This window comes from Staurois parvus, unplaced genomic scaffold, assembly GCF_062004578.1.
Source record: "Staurois parvus isolate SC_StPar_1 unplaced genomic scaffold, SC_StPar_1.0 ptg000046l, whole genome shotgun sequence".
NCBI lineage: Eukaryota > Metazoa > Chordata > Amphibia > Anura > Ranidae > Staurois > Staurois parvus.
In genome coordinates this window covers 12,501-33,510 of record NW_028317842.1, presented here as the reverse complement: position 1 = coordinate 33,510, position 21,010 = coordinate 12,501, and the positions used below count along the sequence as shown (strand labels likewise).

Below are 21,010 nucleotides of genomic sequence, written 5' to 3'. Positions count from 1 at the left end.
ACAAAGCACTCGGGACAACATGTATGTGAAATGGTTTGATGCAGTAATGTTTTACCATGTAACTTTTTAGTGAGTCAATTTTCACATTTTTAAATTTCCCACCGTTTCGTCCCCGTATGTCCTGACGTTGCAGGGAACAGAACCCAGAAGACGGATGCTGACATTGGCTGGGGGACACTGCAGGAGGGACATGGTAAGTGAAGAAGAGATCCTGGAGCAGCACTGCAAGGTATTCCTGAGTGTAGCTCAGGGTTACCGCTTGTGGTGCTGAAACTTTACCCCGAGCTACACTCGGGAATACCGCCAGGAGGGTTAAAGAATAGTAATTTGTGGCCCCTCACTCCCCCCGTACTGGTGGCCTCACTATTCTTCCCCCCCCCTACTGTGGCCCCTCACTCCCCCAACCCCCCTTAATATGGTAGCAGGATCTTCCTCTTTTTAGGATGGCCATGGGCTCCTCCTGGGCTGGAGAAGAGGTCCATTTTGTGTACCGGCTCCAGGGTAATGCAAGGGGCCACTGAATTTTAGTGCTAACCTGGAACTGGCTCACCTTCATATTGTAAATAGTCCGGTTCCCATACTGCATCACATGACTGATATTTATGCCACCACAGTTTTTACTGGTCAAGCAACACATCAATACCAATGTTTTTGGGTAGATGATTCATCATGGAGCCTGATTTACAGGTCTCAATGTGTAGAACCATCTTTTTTTTGTACATCTTGTTGCCATACATGCACTCAGTGATCTTGTTCAGTTCTTCAACATGGAAGTCATCACTTGGAAAGGCCAGCAGACCCGAAGCGCCATGACAAGTGAAGTAGATAAAGATAAGGTTGTTGGGTTCACTCTTAATCACCCTCCCAGATTCTTTTCCATTCACCACCTCTCAAAACCACCAGGGGTGACAAACACGTTTGTGTAGTCCTTCAGCACTCCCACATACACATCTATACTGTTGGGCAGGTTTATGATGATTCCTTTGGATGGATTCTCTTCATTATCTGTGATATCGTTGTACACCCTCACCATGATCTGCTCATCAGGGATGCTGTTCTACTTGACGATTTGATAAGCGTGAGACATGTCAGCCTGATGTTTGTAGTTATTCCAGCCATTGAAGCTGGCCACCAGGACCACCCAGTGCTTCCCCTCCATCTTCTGGGTCATCCATGGGTATAGATGTGACCAGGACAGTGAGGCTGAGGATTAGTGTCTTGGAGTATCTTGGATGAAGTAACAGGACCCTGCTCCCCTCCAGCAGTATGCACTCTGGGTGTTATCAGAGCAATGAGACTGCTGATTGTGACTTCTCAACAAAATAAAAATGGAGACATGGATGGATGGAGAGTTTGCTTTAATATTAAAAATACATTAAACTGTTTTTGAAATGTGATCCTTGGATGCAGAGAAGATCCGCTTTCAGCAAGCCATAGATGAGGCAAAAATGGAAATTCATGTTGAGAGTCAGATCATTAGTTTTTTCCTTATTAGTGTGTCCACTACGAAATGTGATTTTTAGGACTGTATCTAAACTTGCCTTATCCAATGTGTTTTTTTGTATTTTGTTTTTTTTATAAAGAACCAAATTTTGAATCACTGATGGAATTGTTCAAACCAACAAAATGAACTTTGCATGATCTAGGAAAAGTATGACCCGGAAGGAAAAGGTAAGTATACTGTGCACTGCAATTGCTTTAGATCTGAGAGGAAGCTCTGAAATGAGGCAAAGCTCTGCTGATTTCTTTAATCCAACCATGTGCAAGCACAAAAGCTGTTTATGTTCCCTGAATGTTCCCTTCAGAACTAGGAAAACTGCACTTTTGGTGTACTTGCAGTGCTCCGCCTATTTGCCTTTTTAGTAAATCAAACCCTTTGGGTTCATATTTGCTCCTATTTTTAAACTCCAGTGGAGAAAATCAAAAACAGTCTGCCAAATGATGACTATCACTAGAAAGGAAAAAAAAAAATCTGAATTTATATAAAAATTAAATGTGGAATTCGAGATCTATATGCAAATAGACATTGAGGAAAAGAAGAACTCCACACCGCCCTCCTCCTTCTGCATAAGAACTTGAATATTCAGTTCTGTATTTAACCCCTTGAGAACAAGGGATTTTAATTTGTAAATCCAATGTCTCCTTTTTGGATAAGGATTGTATTGAAATCCCCCCCCCCCCCTTTCTTGTGGATAAGTTCATCGTGAAAATACCCTTCACTTTCAATCCATCATATCTGCATTGTGTGCCCCCTGAGTGTTTGGACAATAGAGTTACTTGGTTCTTTAGCTCCTATCTCCCTCATGTGTTCACCCACCCGGACTCCCAACTGACGCTTTATTTTCCCAGGGTCATGTAAGCATATAAATGATGAGATCATATATTTGAAAAGTTTTGAGTGATTCAAGCCAGTGAAAACAAAAGTGCGTTCAATGAATGGTCTAACTGGCAAGGTTTACAAGACACAATTCCTCTAGTTTGTGGGTAATATGCTCAGAGTGAATCAGACGGTTCCCTAAATTCCTGGCCCTCCTAGGAAAGAATTGGGTTTTTCACCTACAATTTGAGCCACCACAAGACACTGTATCTCCCAATGTTTGGAGAGCACCTAGATCAAACGAAAGTCCTGGAGTTTGAAGTGCTTTTTAGTACAGCCTCCCAGACATTCCTTTTGACCTACACCACAAGCGTGTGAACTGGGCCAGCACACACACTGAAGGATTGTGGAGTGTGGTAGTGGTGAGCCTACCTGGAGCAGCGCTACCTTTTTCTTTGAACAACTGATTCACCTCCATTTCATTGGGAGCCATATTCCATTTATGAATCTTGCAGGAGCATCTTGGACCTGATCTTGCTTCATAGCCTGTTCTAGTAACTCCAATCTATCCTTGACCAGAGCTTCCTTCTGGGTTCTCTTAACAATATGGGGATACCCTCCATTTAAACCGGTGATACAAAACTCCAGCTTCTTTCTTCTATTCCTTCCTGAATCTCTGTGCAGTTCCAACGGTGATAAAGAAACTGTCCGGTTGGGATAGCCCTGATCAAAGAGGGGGGATGATAGTGATCTTCACAAAGTAATTAAAAAAATATGCAGCTGTTTTTTCAAAACATCCCTTTGGAAGGAGGTGAACTTGCTACTCTGATTTTAAGGTCCAAGAATGAAATTGGGTAATTATATGTATACGTTAATCTAATATTCCTATTGTTCTGACCTACCTCAGCAATAATGACCTGTAGATCATGTATGTTTCCCTTGCAGATCACCGATACATGAAGGAACCAAAAACATTTTTAATGCTGCTATTTTTCCCAGCCAAGAAAGTTCCTATTTAGATATGTGTTTGAAATCTTAATCAGGAGCAATTTTAGGACAGTTGGAGTCATACATATCAGTTGTGGTATGCCAGATTGAACTTTACTAAAAACATTTAGGAATCAGTTTGTAAAAATAAACTTCCTCAAGTAGATCAAACAGGAGCTGGACTTTGCGCAGTAAAGAAACCAATTTTTGTCAATGTGAGCACATCATTGGTGAACAATCTGATCTTTTGTATAGCCATCTATTGTAATATCAGATATGTGGTTATGACTTCTAATGGTCTGTCAGGGGTTCCATCATGAGAATAAATAGAAGTGGTGATAGACACCCTGGTAGGTTCCATCTGTGATAGAAAGTGTTCCTCTAATGCTATATCAGACACTCTATGAGGGGTTTGTATATAGGAACACTTTCTGAGGTGTTTGTATATAGTGGAGATATTGCTGAATATATAAATCCCTGGAATCCAAATGTGTGAAGTAATTTGCAGGCACCCCCAGTGGCAAATGCTTTTCAGCATCTAGCAGGGGGTGGACTGACAACTCATGGGGCCAGTGTCCCTGCCCACAGTCAAGCCCCACCTACATATTGAACATCCCACAATATGCGTTCATCCCAGGATTTCTCTTCGTTGTATTCAAAATAAATGTAAATATTTTTTTTTTTTATTTTCTTAACTTTTATTAAACATTTAAAATGCAGCAATGGTAATGTTATGTTTCGCTATGGGGACACAGCAACTGTGTGAACACAGCCACAGGTCTTAATTTGACGTGTGTGGATGCAGGTGTATGGCCCCAAACGGTGTGCCTTCATGGCCACACGCCCCCATCTGCACACCTGTCAAGAGGACCTGAGGCTGTGTTTGTACTCCATCCCCATAGAGTAACAGGTTCTCCAGCTGCGCACACAAACCACTCATCCATGGTTACAAATAGAAATTACCTTAAAAAAAAAAATTTACTAAATAACAAATCATACAACAAGCATGCTGTGCTTCTCTTCAATATACATAGTGACAGAAATATTGGCATGACAATAATCCCAATGTGAAGTAAGTAGTGAAAAAAATAAAATGAATAATATGCACAATCCCTATGAACTAGTCCGTCTCCACAGTGTGATCCTTTCATCTCAAAAGACTCATGCTGTAAAAATCTTCCATTTTTATTTAATATATAGTGCACATCCCCCAACCATGACACCAGTTGTGCTTTCACCTAACATTTTTGACCTCACAACTAAGTGGTCAAAAATGGCTTGCGTCCTATTAGATGGATATTTATTGATGGTATGACTTCTACCAATTTTCTTCTTCACTGTTGATTCAGCTCCTTACTTCTCCTCCTCTCAGCACACATATAGAAAATATGTAGTGTTTTATCAATTATAACAATTATAAAAATGTATAAATATAAAAAGGTGATATGTGACAATTGCTATTTTTGCTGTAATCAAGGTAGTATAAAAAACCAACAAATACCTAAATTAAATGGAGCAATTAGAGCAGCCAGAAACCAGCAAAAATACTACATCTAAGTAACTAAAAAGAGAGATGCCCATGTGTAAAATTAAGCAATATCAATCTGTATCAGAGTATATAAATATATTGTTTTGGCAGTTTTTCCTACCACACTTATTTACTTGGTTCTATCTCAGATTATAAATGTAATAAGTGATTACAACCTTTTTTGTCTATACATGAATTTAGCCAATCCTCAAAGGATAACTGTGCAAAAAATAAAAGATCTAATTTATTTACACAGAAGAAAAGTAGTTACTAATTGAATCAAACAAAAGATATATTACAAAAAAATAAGTGATGTTACAGTATTACACAGTATATAATCGGTATAGAGAGATGACTATAGGAAAAGAAAGTTTTATAGAAAATAAATAGAGCAATGGTGATACATTACAGATATCCTGATGTTCTGGGGTCCGGAAAATAACAAAGGGACATAGAGGCAGAACTTTATACCCCTTCCCTTCCAGGTAGTCCCACCCTTCAATAGGTTCCAGTATTTTGCCATTTTCTGTTCAAAGAGGGGCTCTGTGATTTGTGAAAGACATTGGTCAACTGTAGTTCATCAGATGGAATTTAGGATGGGCCAAGGTCCAGGAAGCATACCTCCTTTCAAGCCAGTTACTCTCTAGGAGGTGTTAGGTTTCCTGTAGAGGTCCTGGAGCTCTCATTTCTAAGGGGGTGTTTGAGGTGATGCAACAGATGATAAATAAGGTACAGGAATTGAGACCCCTATCAGATATTTTGGGCCTACAATAATTAGTATGGTGAACTTCTCTTACAATATGGTGCACACATACATGCTGTAAAAACACATTAATGTATTCTTAAAAATATATACTATAAAATGAGTGCATCATAATTAATAAAAAAAAATAATTGAAATAATGGTCCTGGTGGGTATATTGGTCCAGTGGTGATTAAAAAATTGCAAGCAAATGCCGCTAAAACACTAATGCAAAAATGCGAAAAAAAGCTGAAAAACTCTCCTCTACTTTAACGTAACTTACACAGCTAATGTTACCCGCGTTATCAAAACGTCCCGTGTGTGAGGACTTGGTGGTATGACTTTGTTGTTTGTCAATGTCTGATATACTTGTATGCCAGCAACAGCGCACTACTTCATACTCCAATCTTCCCATCAAGATCTCTTTAACCAGAATGTGTTGTATCCAATAAAATCTCTCTCTCCTGTAATCTTCCAGAGTACTGATCCAAATCTCCAAAAGAAAAAAATCCTTATATAGTGTAGTATTTATTACGCAAAAATGCTCCATGTGTGACATGGTGTGCAACATACAGAAAGTGTGCACCACTCTTCCCCTAAGTACTCTTACCCTCTTAGGGTGAAAATGTGTGTTTCACTCTTAGACTGAATCAAATCCACAATACACGTATCCATCCTCCATCCACCACCTGTGTACAAAGCCAAAACAACGTGCTTGATCCCTTCCCCTTCAGGCATGACTGTTACCCTGCATGTCTTGTGAATAGCCTTTTCAAAATCATGCATCAATGTGCCCAATCTCCTCACTTCTTCAAAGATCCTCAGTGATCATGAAAGATAAACATACTCCCATGGTGCGGTATTACTTTAAAATTCAAGTGTAATGGTGTAAAATTGTGCTCATGTATGTTTTGAAGTACAAGCAGCTTGATTCTGCCAATCTTCATAATGGCCGTTGCAACACTTCCATTTGTGTGACGTCACATCTGACTGACGCGTTTCATTATTGAATCAACTTTTTCATAGACAATAGGTGTCAGATGCCACTGGACTAATATTTATACCAGACCCTGCCCACATCCTGTGGCCATGATCTCCATCTTACTTCATAGTTACATAGTCTGGCTGAAAAAAAGACAAAAGTCCATCCAGTTCAACCATTACCAAAAAAAAAAAAGTTATAATCCTACACCCACAGTTGATCCAGAGGAAGGCAAAAAACCCAGCAAAGAATGATCCAATTTGCTCCTGCAGGGGAGAAAATTCCTTCCTGATCCCCCAAGAGGCAATCAGATATTCCCTGGATCTACTTTCCCTATAAATGTTAGTGTTGTATTCGGATGTTCATCCAGGAAGAACACTGGATACTAACATCCTGTCCTATAACCCCATAATATTAGAATCCTTAACTATGCCAGTTTCCAATCCGTTAGCAAGATTAAGTTAATACATCCTCAAATGAGACTAAATTTAATTTGCTACAATTATTACCTACATAGACAGACAGACATATATAAACCTAAAACATCTGCCAACTAGTGGTATATATGGCTAATCATTGTAAAGCTGAATATAACAGGATTATGAGCCCTCACTATTTGAAGTATGTTGTATCGGTGTCTTCCCTACAACATTGTAGCGTATAAATTACAAAAACAAATTTATTTTATAATGAATTAAGGTAAAATCAAAGAAATTAATGAATGTTCAATAAATAGTATAAATATTATAAATTTATGGGTGCATGTGAAAGAGGGAAAGTGTGCCCGATCTATGCCAAACACTTCTCCTCACTGCTAACATTTTACCCAGTTGAAGTCTTCAAATAATGCCCTACGAGTTGGAAATATAGAAATTCAGATCCAATTCTATGTTCAACCCCTTAGGGTACATACTGTCCAGCTAGTATATCCAGTAGGTTTCATTTTTAGAAATTTCCTTTGATATGATTGTTACCCCTCCTGTGTGCCCGAACTTTGTCAATGGCACAGAACTTCAACAATGTGGGGTCACAAGTCTGTAAAATGTTTTGATAGGCTATGTTCCTTCCTCCCCTTTCTAATATTGGTGACATGTTCCCGTATTCTTTGTAGTTTTTGTGGCGCACTTCACATATTGGACCCCACAAGGACATTCCAACAGAAAAGTAGCAAAATTGGAATGGCATGAGATGAATTTTCTAATGGTGTATATTTTTTGTCATGTTCGACCTAAAAATTTCTAATGTTTTTTTTATTTTGTTTCTAGCATTAGTGATCTTACATATGCTACATTTGCTACCACACAGGAATAAGCCCTTCAAATCAAACATGATGCTTTTACCTGACCTTGGGGTGGGGAGAGACCTTTCTTACCAACTTCTGCCTTTTGGTTGGAAGATTTCCTGTAAACAAATCCAGGTTTTGTAGGAACCAGAGGTCCCAAGATCTTATTCGTAATACTGGACCAGTATTTACTGATGATCCGTTTTTGACTTTTTTTATACTGATGTTTGAAGTCTAATATAAATGTGAACTTGAACCCCTTGTTTTTGCTTTTTATTTCACCTTTTACTTCTCTTTATCTTCTCTACATAATTCTGGCTTACTTCAACCCTAACTTTCTCTAGTTTGTTCAATCAGAAATCATTAAGGAGAGATTGATAAGGGTTATGATCCCATCAATATAGTCCCCTTGGGATTCCCTCCAGCCATAAGGGATGGTGGAAACTGAACTTCGGAATATATCCGTTCTTTGGTCAGGAGACTTAAAATGAGTTTGTCAGTAATCCGGATATGACCAGAGATGTGTGGACTGACACAGGGAATATCACGCTTCAGGAGTGATGTAGATAATCTAATTTATTGTGAGATACACCAGTATACAAAACGCACAGTGCGAACACAAACCAAATAACCAAAACCTTCACCCGATATATATACTTGTACAGAAATAAAAGCGTAGTCAGGGCTAGCCGGGGCCATACAAGGGAAATCAAGCATGGGGTGCAGGGAGGAAGACAGCACACGGATTGGATAACAGGTTCAGGGAAACAGGATAACACAGGCTCATGGGAAACAAACACGAAGGCACGGATTACAGCCTGATTACTGTTTTAAGTACACCTCCTGCAATCAGCCTCAGGTGATGGTGAGATCCTGTTTGCTGAAAGGCACTCGCTGGTAAGTCCCAGTACTGCAGCCCATAGAGCAGGTGAGCCACAGCACCACCAGCGGTGACCCCTTTCCTTACAGTTTTTTTAGTATGCAAAACTCCTTCATAGCAAAAAATACAAAAATTCAAGAAATCGACCGAAAACTCCAATCAATATTCATTGCTCTGAGGACAAAACAACTCAAGTGATTCCATACTGCCCTCCCATATCGCCAGAATATCATCAATGAACCTACTCCATAGCATCCAATCCCCTCCCATTCATAAATAACCTCTTGCTCCCATTTGGACATAGATATACGCCAAACTGGGGGAGAACTTCACACCCATAGCAACTCCCTTTTTTTTTTTCTGAGCAAAAAACTCCCCTCCCTTCATACCAAAAGGAATTCCTCTGCAAGCCAAACTCCAATAATTGCAAGATACGTTTCTTGTTTTTAATATGTAAATCTGTAAACATTCTCAAAGCCCATTTGACTAAGTTAATTCTATCTGTATGCCTAATGCTCATATAAAGGGAACTTAATAATGTCTGATATACGTTTCTTACAATCCATTTTTTCTCCCTCTTGGAAATCCAGCATTTATTTTCATTTTGTTATTACAATTTCACCACTTTCATTTTTTTTTTATATATTGCTGGATTTCTTATGAGATTTGTATTGATACAATGCAGCTAGTTTTGTCCTGCCCTCCATTGAATCTTAACGGTAGTATATTCCTTTCTGTCAATATTTTAGCATTATGCTGTGATTCATCACCAATGCACTTGTAGCACCTACCCCCTTAGGAGTCGCTGAAGTTTTGGCTCCACCTATAGTCCTGCACAACCAGGCAATATGCATTTTCACATTAACATGCATCCAGGAGACAGTACCCAATCCTTGAGCTTGTTTTGTGATATTAGGGGAATTGAACTTGGATAGGGTAAGGAGTGTACAGAAAGTACAAAGGAACTATAACTGTAAGAGGACAATCTTCCTGAACTATGTACAAATCTTTGCAAAAAAAATCATCTTCTTGAATAGCTAGTCAGTGTCTCCTGTTGTACCACCCAACCCCAGATTCCCCTAATCCAGCTGTTCTTGGTAAATCCCTGATTTTTGTTTGGAAATTTGTAGCACTTTCCTTTTTTTATTTATTTTTTTTTACATAATGCCAAATTTACCAAATTGATTAATTGATTGACATACCTGTGTAGCTATCGGTACCAATGAAATGTTGCTCAAACTTTTCATCCAGAATGTGTTAAGCGTTTTTGAAATCCCAGCTTTTGCTTTGCTGCTGATGAAGTGGTTGGGGTTACCTGCACTACTTCAAAGTCTATTCTTTTCCTGGAGATTGTACCCATAAACATATATGTGCAGAATTTGGCACTGAATCCAGTGCTGTCACACTGACCATCCTTGGCCAAGAAAAATGTGTTTTCTCTTTAGACTGTTCTTTATATCTTTCTTCTTGGACTGTTCTTTATGTATGTATTTTATTTTATTTTCCAGTGAAAGTCAATTGCAGAAAAATTAACCAGCTTTGAAAATAGTGAAAGGAAGTTTGTCTGAAAATTTTAATTCCTGAAAAATATAATAATTCTCACTTTCGTGTAGTTGAAACCCAAGAGTACTCTAGAACTGGAAATATTTCCAGAAGCCACTTTTTTTTTTTTTTTTTTTTTTTTAATCTCGGGTTGACTTTCCCAAAGCTTTTCATGATTTAATATACATGTAGAAAACACAACTATCATGCTTCCAAGACATTGTTTTTCTCTTCTATATTTTTTTTTACAAACGGTTAAGGCAACTTGCAGAGACATTTATTTTTTCTTGGACAATCTGCAATCGAAGGGTTTATTTTGTTTCAGGTCGTCTAATTGGGTCCATCCCAATTAATGAATGGAACATTGGTCACCAAACCATTTTGGTTCTGCAAAAGGATCCTGAGTTTGGCTGGCATGGGAGGCATTTATTCTACCAGCAAGGAAAAATAAAACCGTGACATATATATTTGTCCAGGCATATGAGCCAAATTTGGCTATGTTCCACTTGGACAAATTAAGCACTATGGGTACATGAATGAATTTAACATTTTAGTAAATGGTGTTCTGGGGATTGATGTCACAGTTGGGCCTCTAGGCGTTCCCTCCTGCAGTGATGGGCAGTCCAAGGATGTTATAAATTAGAAATCTCCTCCTGCGCTCAACTATGTGATCACTTAATATGATGAGCAAGCTGCTATCACCGAGCTCCTTATACCTCAGGAAAAATAAAGAATACAGAAATTGGTGATGCGCTAAGCAAATATATCAATTATAAATATCAAATTAGTGAATAACAAAACTCCAACCATAAAGTGGCATGTGCTAAATATAAAATAGTGACACGTCCTCAAACATTAATTCAAATCAAAATCGTGAGACTACCACACCTCAACATATTGATAAAGTGACAATGTGCTCAAAATCTTACTGCAAAAACAAATATATGGTCTGCCAATAAATGCACGCCAGACAAAGTGACATACAAACCACAAAAATTAAATGTGATATATTGTTTTTAAACTGATTTATCTAAACACTTAAGTGCAATGAATAATAGTGATCAGTCCAATCCAACAGTGTTTCAATAATCCATGTACACTTGCTTGTGATCTCAGTGACACTCTAGTGAGACTTATCCCTCAGTGGCTAAAATGCCTCCTCACCTCCCAACATCGACCCCACAGGGTCACAGCACTGAGTATTCCCACACAAGATAACGTCCCATAAGCTGGCTCCACCGGCTCCACAATTTCAATAGGGCTCCACTCCTAGTATAGTTCACTCCAAGATGCCCTTACACACATACGGACTCAGGCATGTAAGGAAGGTAGAATAAAAAGGACCTCCATAGTGAAATACCGCTTTTAATAACAAAAAACGCCAAAACAAATGAACACTCACATTAATCTCATAACAATCCAGCAGTTCCCATATGCTATGGGTGTACAGGAAGACCTAGGTGTTCCAAGATGGCGTCCGAAACCGGAAGTGCGTCTCCGCTGCTACTGGAAATGCGTCACTGCGCATGTGCGCTACGCGTTACACGATTCCTCAGGATATCGCATTGGGTGACAGGGACTGGCATTTATAGGCTAGTACGATTAGGGGCGTGAACTAAGCCTCCATTTTATTGTAGCTCAAATGCCTATACAGCGGTGTGGACTTATTCCTTACTCATCCTATCCCATCAATGTGCAACCTTAGAATTATCCATGGAAAAATAAAGGTCCACAATAAAAATCTATACACTAAATTAAAAATACTAATTAAAATACGATAATTTATTAAAGAAGGAAAACTAAAGTAAATCTTAAGAACAAAATCTGATTAAAATTAAAATTTAATCAATTTTTTTATAAAAAACTTTATATGAAAAAATGGGGGATATTACGTGTTAATATATTATATAAACACATAAATCCACACTCATATATAAAATTACATCAATAAAATATAAATCTCCAGCAATGGAAGCTAGTGTGGACAAATTTATATTCATACAAATCTCCCTAATCACACCCATAACATATGTTTACTACAATATATATATATATATATATATATATATATATATATATTTTAAAATAAAATTTAATAACAATCCATAAAATAGCCAAGTGGAACTACAAATCACTAATAAAACAGTTGAGGTCGAATTCTCTGTTTAATCCTCTAGGTGTCATTGTCTGCATTTTAAAAATCCACCTCGACTCAGCTTGACTGTTCTTATCTTGTGACTTCCTCTCCAATGTTTAATATTTCTCTATACCCCAGAAAACTAATCCTGATGGGACTTTGTTATGGTGGCTAGCGAAATGTTTAGATAAGCTGTGTTTAGGGTAACTATTCTTTGTTTTATATTTTATCGTAACTTTATCCATAAAGGCCTTTTCGTGCGTCCCACGTATTGCAGGCCACAGCTACATTCCAATGCATAGACTACACCTTCTGTTTTGCATGTAATAAAATCTTTAATATCAAAGGATTCCCCATTACTGTTCAATGTGAATGAATTCCTTTTCTTCTGCCCTCTAGTGGCTTTACATAGGCAACATCTTTTACAAGAGAAAAAACCTTTAAAATCAAACAGTGGTTGACTTATTTTTAATTTGCGGATCCAAAACATTTTTAGCCACTGAATCCCTAAGTGTAGGGGCTTTTCTATAAATGAATTTAGGTTGATCCGGCAGCATACTACTTATTAAGGGGTCAGTCTTCAATATTGGCCAGTGTTTTTTGTAAATATTCTGAATCTTCTTATATTGCAAATTATAATCAAGAATGATGGCTAATTGATTCACTTGATGAGTATCTTTAATCTTGACTTTATCTTGAAGTAATTTTCTTTCCATATTAGCTACTTTAATCCTATTCTTTTTCAGATCAGATGAAGAATAACCTTTTTTAGCTAAAAATCTACCTGCTATTAATTTAGCTTGAATATTAAACTCGTCCATAGTTGTGCAGTTCCTCCTTAATCTGATGAACTGTCCTTTAGGGATATTGTATAACCACGGTTGATAGTGACAACTATCCACCGGGATGTATCCATTTCTATCCACCTCCTTAAAGTGGGTTCTCGTTCTAATTCCAATTTCCTCAATATTAATTTCTAAATCCAGAAACTGAATGGATTGACAGCTAAATCTCCATGTAAATCTGATATTCTTAGTATTGTTGTTCAATTGATCAAGAGAACTTTTTTTTTAATTTGGTTTCATCACCTTTCCATTTATTGGCAGACCATATATTTTGTTTTTGCACTAAGATTTTGAGCACATTGTCACTTTATCAATATGTTGAGGTGTGGTAGTCTCACAATTTTGATTTGAATTAATGTTTGAGCACGTGTCACTATTTTAAATTATAGATTTTATATTTAGCACATGTCACTTTATGGTTGGAGTTTTGTTATTCACTAATTTGATATCTATAATTGATATATTTGCTTAGCACTTCAATTTCTGTAGTCCAAGGATGTTGGTTCAGAGGAAAAAAGGATTGTATCTGAGCTTTTTGCCAAGGTTGTAAAAGCACGGGCTTTGGCCTTTGGGGACCCATACAAGGCATCTTTTTCCTGGGACATATTGAAGACTGGATACTTGGCTGTTGCTGGACAAAGGGACTGAAATTTCCACTCTCCAGTATCAATTAACATTGTCTCTACAATCAACAATGAACCATTAGGAAAACCCATTATCCTATCCCGGGAGTCTGTGACATTCCCAACACCATTGACCCAGACTAGGTGATTATTGATGGGGCTACACCAGTTCTTGTTTCCCCTCAGTCCCTTTTAATTGCCACTGGCAGCAAGATGGATTCCCCCTCTTGATAGCAGACCAGATTTTTGTCGATTTATGCTAAGTGATCCATTCTCCTCTCCCATGGTATGTCTGATCAGATGGGGATGAGAAGAAAAACCCATAACTTCATGGCTCAAAAAGGAGCACAACATTTTAGTTTGTTCTTGACTCCACAGAATAGCTTCAGTTGGTTCATGTATTTCTTATCTTATCATGTATCTTTTAATCTCTTTGCCCTCTTTTGGCATTTATATACTGAAGGACTTAATTTGTAAATAATGGGAAAATTTGTGGCTTAAGCTGTTGTCCAGGGGATGGAATTATAAGAACATAACTCTATCTCCTACAGCCCAAGTACATTCTTGGATCACTTTGCCAAAATACGCTTTTGTTTTCTTTTTGATTCTTACCCATTTATGCCGCTGCAAATATATGGATCTCCTTTACCGCTTTTTCTAGTTTTATGAGCTATTGGTCCATTGAAAGTCTGTCTATGGTAGGTAGATTCTGGATGAAATAAAGCAGACTTATGAAATCCCTGAGGAAGACATGTGAATGTGTATTGCTTCCCCAAAAATGTAAATGCAAATTTGTATTGACATTCTTCTGAAATATATGAAATATTTGATTTGGATTCAACATGCTTAAGACATCCGGGACAGATGCAACTGTGAGGGCACAATTGTTAGTAACACTGTTTAATTTAATTGGCAATTGATTGGTAATCATCCTGAATTGTCAATGTTTGCAAATCTGCCATATTGGCACATTTGTTGTGTATACACATGGTTTGAAGACCCTTTGGTCTTGCAGTGAATCTATCGTTTCCTGAATGTAACTGATAGCTTCCTGTGGAAAGGGATATTGCTTTTGCGGAGCTGAATCTGGCCCATTGATGGGAATTGTCTACCTTTCCACAGTCATGCTTATGCATTGCAAAAGCTCCCTGCTGTCTTTCTATCATGATCTGCATGATCTTTTATGGTTTGTAAGATGTCATGTGGAATCCTTACACTTGATAGCTGCAATTGTGTGTGAATCGGGTATCACTATGGTGCTAGCATAATTGTTTGGAACCCCTTGCCATAGTAACTGATTGGCCAAGTCCAAAATACATCCATTAGGCATTAAGAAGTCTGACCCCAGGAGGCTGGTTTCATTTGGCAACGACATTAATGCAAGTGGCTGTTTTACTGATTAAATATCCAATTTGGATTGTCGGTGGTTTAAACAAAGCTGACTCAACAGTGTGCCCAGTGAAGCTCTGGAGATTTAATGGCTTTTCTGAAGATAATGTTGATTTTAGTGGGTCTTTGTCATGCAGAATGGAAATGGCAGCCCCTATATCTAAAACCATAGTACATTGACAGCCCCTAATCAATGCTGACACTTGGAGGCACCCGCACCTATCCAGAGAAATAGGTGCCAAAATTATGGGGCTTTGTAATTGTCAACATTGAAGACCTTCAGCCTATGTCTGGGGTTTTACTTTTGTTTCCTTTTCAGGGCATACTTGCAATGCCTGTAATTGTTGCTGTAATTCTGCATTAGTAGGGGCTCTTTGTGTCTCACTGATCTGCTTGCCTTCTGATGAATGGCTATGAAGGTTTCCTCTTCTCATGCCTCTATAGGCTGACTTTTTGTCAGGGATCCGGGTATGACCAGAAATGTGTGGGAACACAGGTGTAGTCCAGGGCTGGAGAGGTGGAATGGTCAGGCAGGCCATTTGGTACTGTTAAGCACCGCCTGGCGGCATCTCTAGCAGCCCACAGCGCGGGGTTCCTCAGGGCGCGGGGTCTAAGTCCCAATCTGCTTATTCACCAGGGCCCCTGATGGTGGGGATAAACTTGGAGCAGACTGAGACCAAGTCGCGACCCCGAGTACATCTGGCAATGGTAGAGAGCGTCGTCAGAGGTGTGCGGGCAAAGGAGCCTGATGTGAAGAGGCTGGCAGACCTGGTAACAGGGACAGATCCGTGCGGGATGGATGGATCGTCTGAGTAGCGTAGTCAGGCAGGCCAGGTCAGCAATGTGCGGGCAGCGAGGTACCGGAGGAGCAGGCAGAGAATGGTCAGGGTCACAAGCCGGGTTCAGTAACTCACGGGCAGCGCGGTACAGAGGATCAGGCAGAAGGATGGTCAGGCAAGCCAGGGGCTAAACAGGAGACTGTCAGCAGGGTCAGGAACAATGCAGAGGTCGGCAACAGAAGATTCACAGGATACCAGGTACAGGGGCTCATGGAAAACACACCAGGGCACTGATTGCAGGCTGGTCCTGCTTAAATAGACCTCCTGCAATCAGCCTCAGGTGATGGCTTGATTGCAGGAGTGAGACCCTGGCTGCTGAAAATACCCTCTGGTAGGAGCTGGTACTGCAGCCCACAGAGCAAGTGAGCCACCGCACCACCAGTGGTGAGTCCATTCCTGACACTTTTCCCTAATCCCCTCCCTTGTAAATTTTTGTTCTAATTAGGGCTGTATGAAGGATTGGATTCCCCTGGGGTTTGGGGGCCTTCTATGGTGGTAGTTTAACATTGTAATGCCGCCACCTTCTTCAGCAACTGTTTTTTTTTTTTTTTTCCTGTAAGCCTGTTGTTTTATGATTGGATTGCTTGAAATGATCTATGTATTAATCCGATCACTTCCTCATAGATGTGTTTTCTGGGATCTATCACATTTTACTCGAATAGCCGGATGGGCATTGTGAATCCATACATTTTTATATTGTATATCCTCCCTAGTGGCTTTCCCATTACTAGTGTTATATGCTGCCCACAATCTATTGGCATAAAGTAGAGGGTTTTCCTCGGTATTCTGTTTCATTTGATAGGTAACCATCAAACCTATGGCTGAGGGGTTTATAACCTTCTGAAATTCTGCCTCTGTTAATTTGAAACTCTCTTAGCCTTCCTTAATTAAATCTGGAAGTGCATTCCAGGTGTGGGCATCAAGGGTTAATTGTAACCCCTTAACCTGGTCACTAGGACTTCTCACATCTAGAAGCTCACACCTCTGTTGTACATTTGTTGCATGTGAAGTAATGTGTTCATTAGTTTTAATTTTGCCAATGAAATCAGCCACACTCCTGAGGGTTTTCACAGGCGGAGTAGGGTATATGTTAGATATTAGCTAATTTCCTTCACCGTCAAATCCTAGAAATATTTGGTTGACTTCAGGAGAGGAGACAATCTGGGTCCTAGGCATGATGGGTACTATGTCCGATTCCCCATATGTGGATCTTTGATCCCCATTGTCCTCAGTGCCTATAACAATGGTGAACTCTCTACTTTCCTGTGGGTCAGTGATTTCTCCCATAGCCACAGGAAAAGGAGAATTTGGATCCATATCTTCTTCTCCCCAATACTCATCATAGTTGTCCCCAGTTTCATAGGTGCAGTTGCATTAATGTGTCCTAATCTGTTAGCCATGGCAGCCTGTCCTTTAGGAAATTTATTTGTAGCAGCTGTGCTTCTTTGCACTGTGCATGATCTATAATTTTTTCTTTGTTTCCTGTAACTGATCTTGGACTACTTTTTTGCATGTGCTAATTATATGGTCCCGTTCACTCTCAACTTTTGCTAGCATGTCTTTTATATTGTATTACGTTTTTGAGCTCCTTTGCAATTTTTACTGTTTTCCCTCCTGGGAGGCTTTAACCATTTGAGTAGTTAAGGTTTGTATCTGATTGTGTAAAGCTGTGTTCTGTGCCGAGGAGAAGATTTGCTGCTTGTGCCCAGGATGTGTGCAGTGCGTGGATGGGGGAAAAGGACCTCCTGCTGAGTGCCCTGCCAGCAGGTGACCCCTAACCTCTGCTGAGTTCTTCCTACAGTGACCCCTAACCTCTGCCCTGCCAGCAGTGACCCTGTCAGGATTCTAGGTATGACCAGAAGTGTGTGTGGACTGACAAAGGGAAACGCAGGCTTCAGGTATAGTAAACAATATAATTTATTAAGACTACAATACAAAACGCAGTGCAAACAAACCGGGGTACCAGGAGCAGGCAGGAGAATGGTCAGGGTCACAAGCTGGGTTCAGAAACTCACAGGCAGCATGGTACAGAGAAGCAGGCAATAGGATGGTCAGGCAAGCTAGGGGTTAACAGGAGATGGTCAGCAGAATCAGGAACAATGCAGAGGTCGGCAACAGGAGACAGGCAGGAGACAGGATACAGGGCACATGGGAAACATACACCAAGGCCCTGAACACAGGCCTGGCCATTCCTTAAATACGCCTGTGTAATCAGCTTCAGGTGATGGCTCATTGCAGGAGTGAGCCTCTGGTTGCTGAGAGCACCCGCTGGCCAGCCCTGGTACTGCAGCCCACAAGGCAGGTGCGTCCCACCACTATTGGTGAGTCCGTTGCTGACAGACCCCTGACCTCTGCCTTTTTGTCTTGCAGCAGTGACTTCTACATTTGCCTTTTCAGAAGTGACCTCCTGTCTTCCTTCCTGCTGACCCCTGTTTTTTGCCCTGCGGACTCCTGTACACTGATCTACAAGTTAATGGCCTCTGTTCCCTGCTTTTCAAATATGTCTGTAGCCTTTGTCCTCGTGACCCCCCTGTACATTGCCCTGCTGACCTCCCATCCTCTGCCCCCTTGACATTGTTTACTGCACCCCCACATTGGACGGCTAGATCTGACCCTGCCACAAATTCCGTTTACAAAATGATTAGTATGGTTCAGCTTTAAAATAAGTAGATAAAGCATTGCCCATGTCTATTAAAATATGGTAACAGCAACTTATTTTGCCCTGCAATCTCAATAATACTTTGCTTCAACAACCAGACTTCCACAGTTTTGTGTTTTTTTTTTTGTTTGTTTTTTTTTTAGTGTTCTAACCATGCACAAAAGAACAACTCTCATCTATCTGCAATACATTTTTCACTCTGACAACCATGAGAATCGCTCTTAAAAAAAACTGCATAAATAACACACTATACTGCTGTAGCTTAAACTTATTACAAAAAAAATAAAATGAAATATCATGACTTTTAGTGGCTACCCAATCTGAATACCAACAAAATTGTTAGGTAGTTTTTTTCCAAAGATAACATAAAAAATAAGTCATGTTTTTGTGTAAATAAAAGAAAAAAAAGGAAAAGAAAAATTAAAAAAAATTGCAAGATTTTTCCCCACACAACAAAGACAACTTTCAGTGCCTTTCCAATAAATACATACTGTATATGAACCAACGATAAAAGCAAAATGCAACAATAATTCAAGAGAAATGAAGCTTGGTAAGCCCAAAAGAAACAAAAGAAAACATTTTCCTGCTCCGTATATCCTCCCCATTAAATTGACTGGTTTTTAATGGTTCTTCTAATATACTACTTCAGTATAATTATGGGATATTTATAAAACAAAAATTCTATGAAGTATCCTCCCTCTTTAGAATTCTTCTAATACCCACTAAAATGCAAAGGGTACCTGTTTACCTAGATCGGATTGCTGCGACTTGCAAACTGACTCAGTTTAAAACCACCCCAATAACCATAACCTGCTTTACACAATTCTTGGGGTTGTTGTATTACATTCTCTCTCGGGTCCCTTCATGGTCACCAATTTGTTATCCGCACTTTTTATTTTTGAGATTTAATATCTCTTGACTATGATTTGGTTAATATTAATGGGAGTTCTTTGACCAAGAGTGAGAGGTTTAACACAACAACCAAAATGTATTGGTGAATAGTACGGAGGTATAAACACATGTATTGGTGAATTGTACGGAAGTATAAACACATGTATTGGTGAATAGTATGGAGGTATAAACACATGTATTGGTGAATTGTACGGAAGTATAAACACATGTATTGGTGAATAGTACGGAGGTATAAACTAACACATCGCAATCTATTTTACAATAAGAAAAGGAAAAAAAACTTGCAAAATTTAAACAAAGGAATTACAGAATATAATACTCATACCCTTAACCTATAAACAGACACACAACACATAAGACAAGCATGCATACATGTACGTGCCAGAGAGATGTCCTGATATTTACCAATGGTGTAGCATGGGGGAAATCAGGATTGTTAGATCTTCTCTCCTGTCTTCCCCCAAAACCTACCCTGATATAGACCTGTCTCTCTTAGACTTGCATGGGGCCATCCTGATTGGTAGAACTATCTAATCCATCTCCTATATCTCACGCATCTCATCCAGGATTGGACAATGATCTCATCCTCTTATATTTATAATAACTCAGCCCCTTACCAGAACCTCCCGTTTTTTTAGTGCTAAAATTATGTATGCCAGGTCATGACCTTTGTTTGGAGGGAACATTAGTTACGTGAGGTCATAGTTTAAATCACTTTTGGCGTCTCAATGTCCTATATCACCACTAGTGTAGACCAAAACATGTGATCTTTCATATTCACTTGTCACACTCAGAAAAAAAGGAAAATATAACCCCACACAGTGCATTATCCACAAAATGCTGATAAAATAAAAAAAACGCACTTGCAAAATTAGTGCAAACACCACTCCACCATGTGTCCACTTCAGAACGTCTATAATCTTCACTCTTACCCTCTATTGGCTTGAGCATAGCCTTAAACACATTCCTTCTCCAACTTCCTCCAAAATTCAACCTCCTAATCCATCGTCCTCTTCATAGGAGATACACATCCAAAGAAATAAGATATAGTGTGATATCCTTATAATTGTATGCTCTCTTGTGCTCCTCACCTCTCCAAAAGAAAATTCACCAGTGTCCGTGAATACTCTCCTCCATCTCACAACCCATGCACCTTACCGGACCGTATAAATCCAACAGCATAGATTAACATTGGCTCCTCTCATTCTACAATGTATCCGGCTTCCAAATGGCATCATAACATGGATCAGAATAAATATAGTGTAGAAGGTAATATCAAATGAACCATTTATTAGTAAAATTGTGCTGACAGAATAAAGTGTCTGAGCATGTAAAGAATCTCTTAA

General features: G+C 39.3%; 1 pseudogene; it reads right to left on the bottom strand.

Moving 5' to 3' along the window:
- Nucleotides 1-379: 379 nt before the first annotated feature.
- Nucleotides 380-21,010, bottom strand: part of LOC149470410 (legumain pseudogene) — a 31,890-nt pseudogene continuing 11,259 nt past the window's right edge.